The sequence below is a fragment of the Salmo salar genome, chromosome 08 (assembly GCF_965601325.2).
Source record: "Salmo salar chromosome 08, fSalSal1, whole genome shotgun sequence".
Taxonomy (NCBI): domain Eukaryota; kingdom Metazoa; phylum Chordata; class Actinopteri; order Salmoniformes; family Salmonidae; genus Salmo; species Salmo salar.
This window is the reverse complement of record NC_138298.1, coordinates 2,073,774-2,080,000: the sequence shown is the minus strand read 5'-3', so window position 1 is coordinate 2,080,000 and position 6,227 is coordinate 2,073,774. Positions and strand designations below refer to the sequence as shown.

At 42.8% G+C, this 6,227-nt stretch overlaps 15 non-coding genes and 1 pseudogene across 15 annotated transcripts; all 16 read right to left on the bottom strand.

The window, feature by feature from the left end:
* Window positions 1-72, bottom strand: part of LOC145853109 (uncharacterized) — a 109-nt pseudogene extending 37 nt beyond the window's left edge.
* A 409-nt stretch (window positions 73-481) lies between these two features.
* Window positions 482-600, bottom strand: LOC145854909 (5S ribosomal RNA). Its single transcript, XR_014375796.1, has one exon. It is a non-coding gene; the product is annotated as a 5S ribosomal RNA (ribosomal RNA).
* Window positions 601-739: 139 nt separating this feature from the next.
* LOC145854908 (5S ribosomal RNA) lies at window positions 740-858 on the bottom strand. The gene has a single exon (XR_014375795.1). It is a non-coding gene; the product is annotated as a 5S ribosomal RNA (ribosomal RNA).
* Window positions 859-1,267: 409 nt separating this feature from the next.
* On the bottom strand, window positions 1,268-1,386 carry LOC145854907 (5S ribosomal RNA). Its single transcript, XR_014375794.1, has one exon. It is a non-coding gene; the product is annotated as a 5S ribosomal RNA (ribosomal RNA).
* A 409-nt stretch (window positions 1,387-1,795) lies between these two features.
* Window positions 1,796-1,914, bottom strand: LOC145885351 (5S ribosomal RNA). The gene has a single exon (XR_014396932.1). It is a non-coding gene; the product is annotated as a 5S ribosomal RNA (ribosomal RNA).
* A 409-nt stretch (window positions 1,915-2,323) lies between these two features.
* On the bottom strand, window positions 2,324-2,442 carry LOC145885009 (5S ribosomal RNA). The gene has a single exon (XR_014396589.1). It is a non-coding gene; the product is annotated as a 5S ribosomal RNA (ribosomal RNA).
* A 139-nt stretch (window positions 2,443-2,581) lies between these two features.
* Window positions 2,582-2,700, bottom strand: LOC145854906 (5S ribosomal RNA). The gene has a single exon (XR_014375793.1). It is a non-coding gene; the product is annotated as a 5S ribosomal RNA (ribosomal RNA).
* A 409-nt stretch (window positions 2,701-3,109) lies between these two features.
* On the bottom strand, window positions 3,110-3,228 carry LOC145854905 (5S ribosomal RNA). The gene has a single exon (XR_014375792.1). It is a non-coding gene; the product is annotated as a 5S ribosomal RNA (ribosomal RNA).
* Window positions 3,229-3,367: 139 nt separating this feature from the next.
* LOC145854904 (5S ribosomal RNA) lies at window positions 3,368-3,486 on the bottom strand. The gene has a single exon (XR_014375791.1). It is a non-coding gene; the product is annotated as a 5S ribosomal RNA (ribosomal RNA).
* A 139-nt stretch (window positions 3,487-3,625) lies between these two features.
* Window positions 3,626-3,744, bottom strand: LOC145854325 (5S ribosomal RNA). Its single transcript, XR_014375210.1, has one exon. It is a non-coding gene; the product is annotated as a 5S ribosomal RNA (ribosomal RNA).
* Window positions 3,745-4,153: 409 nt separating this feature from the next.
* Window positions 4,154-4,272, bottom strand: LOC145885350 (5S ribosomal RNA). The gene has a single exon (XR_014396931.1). It is a non-coding gene; the product is annotated as a 5S ribosomal RNA (ribosomal RNA).
* Window positions 4,273-4,681: 409 nt separating this feature from the next.
* Window positions 4,682-4,800, bottom strand: LOC145885008 (5S ribosomal RNA). Its single transcript, XR_014396588.1, has one exon. It is a non-coding gene; the product is annotated as a 5S ribosomal RNA (ribosomal RNA).
* A 139-nt stretch (window positions 4,801-4,939) lies between these two features.
* LOC145854903 (5S ribosomal RNA) lies at window positions 4,940-5,058 on the bottom strand. Its single transcript, XR_014375790.1, has one exon. It is a non-coding gene; the product is annotated as a 5S ribosomal RNA (ribosomal RNA).
* A 409-nt stretch (window positions 5,059-5,467) lies between these two features.
* LOC145854901 (5S ribosomal RNA) lies at window positions 5,468-5,586 on the bottom strand. Its single transcript, XR_014375788.1, has one exon. It is a non-coding gene; the product is annotated as a 5S ribosomal RNA (ribosomal RNA).
* Window positions 5,587-5,725: 139 nt separating this feature from the next.
* On the bottom strand, window positions 5,726-5,844 carry LOC145854900 (5S ribosomal RNA). The gene has a single exon (XR_014375787.1). It is a non-coding gene; the product is annotated as a 5S ribosomal RNA (ribosomal RNA).
* A 139-nt stretch (window positions 5,845-5,983) lies between these two features.
* Window positions 5,984-6,102, bottom strand: LOC145854314 (5S ribosomal RNA). Its single transcript, XR_014375199.1, has one exon. It is a non-coding gene; the product is annotated as a 5S ribosomal RNA (ribosomal RNA).
* Window positions 6,103-6,227: the final 125 nt, after the last annotated feature.

Below are 6,227 nucleotides of genomic sequence, written 5' to 3'. Positions count from 1 at the left end.
CCAAGTACTAACCAGGCCCGACCCTGCTTAGCTTCCGAGATCGGGCGTACCCAGGCTGGTATGGCCGTAAGCGAGAAACAATCTCTTGCTACAACATATATAGTCAAAGTGAGTGTGATAAACAGACATTGCATTTTCACCAATTAGATAAGCAGCTTGAACTTTGTGTCACTGAAAAAGTAGAAGAAATTACAAACACTGTTCCCATCACTTTTTAGCACAGGTAGTTGGATAAAATACAAACTTTATTTCCTTTCATCATTTGAACAGGGCAAAGGAGCACAAAGCACACACAAGCTGCATTCAGCAACAATATTCTTGTTTGTCTTATAAATACAAGGCAGATGCTAATTGAAAACACAAGGAAATTTGATCCTATTAAAAAGGCAGGAAGCTGCATTTAGTCAATTCATCATTAAATGCTTACTACAAGGCAGTGTTGCTGATGAAATAGTGCAGTGGCACACCCTCGTGGACAAAATGCTTACAGCACCTGGTATTCCCAGGCGGTCTCCCATCCAAGTACTAACCAGGCCCGACCCTGCTTAGCTTCCGAGATCAGACGAGATCGGGCGTACCCAGGCTGGTATGGCCGTAAGCGAGAAACAATCTCTTGCTACAACATATATAGTCAAAGTGAGTCTGATAAAACAGACATTTAGTCAATTCATCATTAAATGCTTAATACAAGGCAGTGTTGCTGATGAAATAGTGCAAGAGCACACCCTCGTGGACAAAATGCTTACAGCACCTGGTATTCCCAGGCGGTCTCCCATCCAAGTACTAACCAGGCCCGACCCTGCTTAGCTTCCGAGATCAGACGAGATCGGGCGTACCCAGGCTGGTATGGCCGTAAGCGAGAAACAATCTCTTGCTACAACATATATAGTCAAAGTGAGTGTGATAAACAGACATTGCATTTTCACCAATTAGATAAGCAGCTTGAACTTTGTGTCACTGAAAAAGTAGAAGAAATTACAAACACTGTTCCCATCACTTTTTAGCACAGGTAGTTGGATAAAATACAAACTTTATTTCCTTTCATCATTTGAACAGGGCAAAGGAGCACAAAGCACACACAAGCTGCATTCAGCAACAATATTCTTGTTTGTCTTATAAATACAAGGCAGATGCTAATTGAAAACACAAGGAAATTTGATCCTATTAAAAAGGCAGGAAGCTGCATTTAGTCAATTCATCATTAAATGCTTACTACAAAGCAGTGTTGCTGATGAAATAGTGCAGGGGCACACCCTCGTGGACAAAATGCTTACAGCACCTGGTATTCCCAGGCGGTCTCCCATCCAAGTACTAACCAGGCCCGACCCTGCTTAGCTTCCGAGATCAGACGAGATCGGGCGTACCCAGGCTGGTATGGCCGTAAGCGAGAAACAATCTCTTGCTACAACATATATAGTCAAAGTGAGTGTGATAAACAGACATTGCATTTTCACCAATTAGATAAGCAGCTTGAACTTTGTGTCACTGAAAAAGTAGAAGAAATTACAAACACTGTTCCCATCACTTTTTACCACAGGTAGTTGGATAAAATACAAACTTTATTTCCTTTCATCATTTGAACAGGGCAAAGGAGCACAAAGCACACACAAGCTGCATTCAGCAACAATATTCTTGTTTGTCTTATAAATACAAGGCAGATGCTAATTGAAAACACAAGGAAATTTGATCCTATTAAAAAGGCAGGAAGCTGCATTTAGTCAATTCATCATTAAATGCTTACTACAAGGCAGTGTTGCTGATGAAATAGTGCAGGGGCACACCCTCGTGGACAAAATGCTTACAGCACCTGGTATTCCCAGGCGGTCTCCCATCCAAGTACTAACCAGGCCTGACCCTGCTTAGCTTCCGAGATCAGACGAGATCGGGCGTACCCAGGCTGGTATGGCCGTAAGCGAGAACCAATCTCTTGCTACAACATATATAGTCAAAGTGAGTGTGATAAACAGACATTGCATTTTCACCAATTAGATAAGCAGCTTGAACTTTGTGTCACTGAAAAAGTAGAAGAAATTACAAACACTGTTCCCATCACTTTTTAGCACAGGTAGTTGGATAAAATACAAACTTTATTTCCTTTCATCATTTGAACAGGGCAAAGGAGCACAAAGCACACACAAGCTGCATTCAGCAACAATATTCTTGTTTGTCTTATAAATACAAGGCAGATGCTAATTGAAAACACAAGGAAATTTGATCCTATTAAAAAGGCAGGAAGCTGCATTTAGTCAATTCATCATTAAATGCTTACTACAAGGCAGTGTTGCTGATGAAATAGTGCAGGGGCACACCCTCGTGGACAAAATGCTTACAGCACCTGGTATTCCCAGGCGGTCTCCCATCCAAGTACTAACCAGGCCCGACCCTGCTTAGCTTCCGAGATCAGACGAGATCGGGCGTACCGAGGCTGGTATGGCCGTAAGCGAGAAACAATCTCTTGCTACAACATATATAGTCAAAGTGAGTCTGATAAAACAGACATTTAGTCAATTCATCATTAAATGCTTAATACAAGGCAGTGTTGCTGATGAAATAGTGCAAGAGCACACCCTCGTGGACAAAATGCTTACAGCACCTGGTATTCCCAGGCGGTCTCCCATCCAAGTACTAACCAGGCCCGACCCTGCTTAGCTTCCGAGATCAGACGAGATCGGGCGTACCCAGGCTGGTATGGCCGTAAGCGAGAAACAATCTCTTGCTACAACATATATAGTCAAAGTGAGTGTGATAAACAGACATTGCATTTTCACCAATTAGATAAGCAGCTTGAACTTTGTGTCACTGAAAAAGTAGAAGAAATTACAAACACTGTTCCCATCACTTTTTAGCACAGGTAGTTGGATAAAATACAAACTTTATTTCCTTTCATCATTTGAACAGGGCAAAGGAGCACAAAGCACACACAAGCTGCATTCAGCAACAATATTCTTGTTTGTCTTATAAATACAAGGCAGATGCTAATTGAAAACACAAGGAAATTTGATCCTATTAAAAAGGCAGGAAGCTGCATTTAGTCAATTCATCATTAAATGCTTACTACAAGGCAGTGTTGCTGATGAAATAGTGCAGTGGCACACCCTCGTGGACAAAATGCTTACAGCACCTGGTATTCCCAGGCGGTCTCCCATCCAAGTACTAACCAGGCCCGACCCTGCTTAGCTTCCGAGATCAGACGAGATCGGGCGTACCCAGGCTGGTATGGCCGTAAGCGAGAAACAATCTCTTGCTACAACATATATAGTCAAAGTGAGTCTGATAAAACAGACATTTAGTCAATTCATCATTAAATGCTTAATACAAGGCAGTGTTGCTGATGAAATAGTGCAAGAGCACACCCTCGTGGACAAAATGCTTACAGCACCTGGTATTCCCAGGCGGTCTCCCATCCAAGTACTAACCAGGCCCGACCCTGCTTAGCTTCCGAGATCAGACGAGATCGGGCGTACCCAGGCTGGTATGGCCGTAAGCGAGAAACAATCTCTTGCTACAACATATATAGTCAAAGTGAGTCTGATAAAACAGACATTTAGTCAATTCATCATTAAATGCTTAATACAAGGCAGTGTTGCTGATGAAATAGTGCAAGAGCACACCCTCGTGGACAAAATGCTTACAGCACCTGGTATTCCCAGGCGGTCTCCCATCCAAGTACTAACCAGGCCCGACCCTGCTTAGCTTCCGAGATCAGACGAGATCGGGCGTACCCAGGATGGTATGGCCGTAAGCGAGAAACAATCTCTTGCTACAACATATATAGTCAAAGTGAGTGTGATAAACAGACATTGCATTTTCACCAATTAGATAAGCAGCTTGAACTTTGTGTCACTGAAAAAGTAGAAGAAATTACAAACACTGTTCCCATCACTTTTTACCACAGGTAGTTGGATAAAATACAAACTTTATTTCCTTTCATCATTTGAACAGGGCAAAGGAGCACAAAGCACACACAAGCTGCATTCAGCAACAATATTCTTGTTTGTCTTATAAATACAAGGCAGATGCTAATTGAAAACACAAGGAAATTTGATCCTATTAAAAAGGCAGGAAGCTGCATTTAGTCAATTCATCATTAAATGCTTACTACAAGGCAGTGTTGCTGATGAAATAGTGCAGGGGCACACCCTCGTGGACAAAATGCTTACAGCACCTGGTATTCCCAGGCGGTCTCCCATCCAAGTACTAACCAGGCCTGACCCTGCTTAGCTTCCGAGATCAGACGAGATCGGGCGTACCCAGGCTGGTATGGCCGTAAGCGAGAACCAATCTCTTGCTACAACATATATAGTCAAAGTGAGTGTGATAAACAGACATTGCATTTTCACCAATTAGATAAGCAGCTTGAACTTTGTGTCACTGAAAAAGTAGAAGAAATTACAAACACTGTTCCCATCACTTTTTAGCACAGGTAGTTGGATAAAATACAAACTTTATTTCCTTTCATCATTTGAACAGGGCAAAGGAGCACAAAGCACACACAAGCTGCATTCAGCAACAATATTCTTGTTTGTCTTATAAATACAAGGCAGATGCTAATTGAAAACACAAGGAAATTTGATCCTATTAAAAAGGCAGGAAGCTGCATTTAGTCAATTCATCATTAAATGCTTACTACAAGGCAGTGTTGCTGATGAAATAGTGCAGGGGCACACCCTCGTGGACAAAATGCTTACAGCACCTGGTATTCCCAGGCGGTCTCCCATCCAAGTACTAACCAGGCCCGACCCTGCTTAGCTTCCGAGATCAGACGAGATCGGGCGTACCGAGGCTGGTATGGCCGTAAGCGAGAAACAATCTCTTGCTACAACATATATAGTCAAAGTGAGTCTGATAAAACAGACATTTAGTCAATTCATCATTAAATGCTTAATACAAGGCAGTGTTGCTGATGAAATAGTGCAAGAGCACACCCTCGTGGACAAAATGCTTACAGCACCTGGTATTCCCAGGCGGTCTCCCATCCAAGTACTAACCAGGCCCGACCCTGCTTAGCTTCCGAGATCAGACGAGATCGGGCGTACCCAGGCTGGTATGGCCGTAAGCGAGAAACAATCTCTTGCTACAACATATATAGTCAAAGTGAGTGTGATAAACAGACATTGCATTTTCACCAATTAGATAAGCAGCTTGAACTTTGTGTCACTGAAAAAGTAGAAGAAATTACAAACACTGTTCCCATCACTTTTTAGCACAGGTAGTTGGATAAAATACAAACTTTATTTCCTTTCATCATTTGAACAGGGCAAAGGAGCACAAAGCACACACAAGCTGCATTCAGCAACAATATTCTTGTTTGTCTTATAAATACAAGGCAGATGCTAATTGAAAACACAAGGAAATTTGATCCTATTAAAAAGGCAGGAAGCTGCATTTAGTCAATTCATCATTAAATGCTTACTACAAGGCAGTGTTGCTGATGAAATAGTGCAGTGGCACACCCTCGTGGACAAAATGCTTACAGCACCTGGTATTCCCAGGCGGTCTCCCATCCAAGTACTAACCAGGCCCGACCCTGCTTAGCTTCCGAGATCAGACGAGATCGGGCGTACCCAGGCTGGTATGGCCGTAAGCGAGAAACAATCTCTTGCTACAACATATATAGTCAAAGTGAGTCTGATAAAACAGACATTTAGTCAATTCATCATTAAATGCTTAATACAAGGCAGTGTTGCTGATGAAATAGTGCAAGAGCACACCCTCGTGGACAAAATGCTTACAGCACCTGGTATTCCCAGGCGGTCTCCCATCCAAGTACTAACCAGGCCCGACCCTGCTTAGCTTCCGAGATCAGACGAGATCGGGCGTACCCAGGCTGGTATGGCCGTAAGCGAGAAACAATCTCTTGCTACAACATATATAGTCAAAGTGAGTCTGATAAAACAGACATTTAGTCAATTCATCATTAAATGCTTAATACAAGGCAGTGTTGCTGATGAAATAGTGCAAGAGCACACCCTCGTGGACAAAATGCTTACAGCACCTGGTATTCCCAGGCGGTCTCCCATCCAAGTACTAACCAGGCCCGACCCTGCTTAGCTTCCGAGATCAGACGAGATCGGGCGTACCCAGGATGGTATGGCCGTAAGCGAGAAACAATCTCTTGCTACAACATATATAGTCAAAGTGAGTGTGATAAACAGACATTGCATTTTCACCAATTAGATAAGCAGCTTGAACTTTGTGTCACTGAAAAAGTAGAAGAAATTACAAAC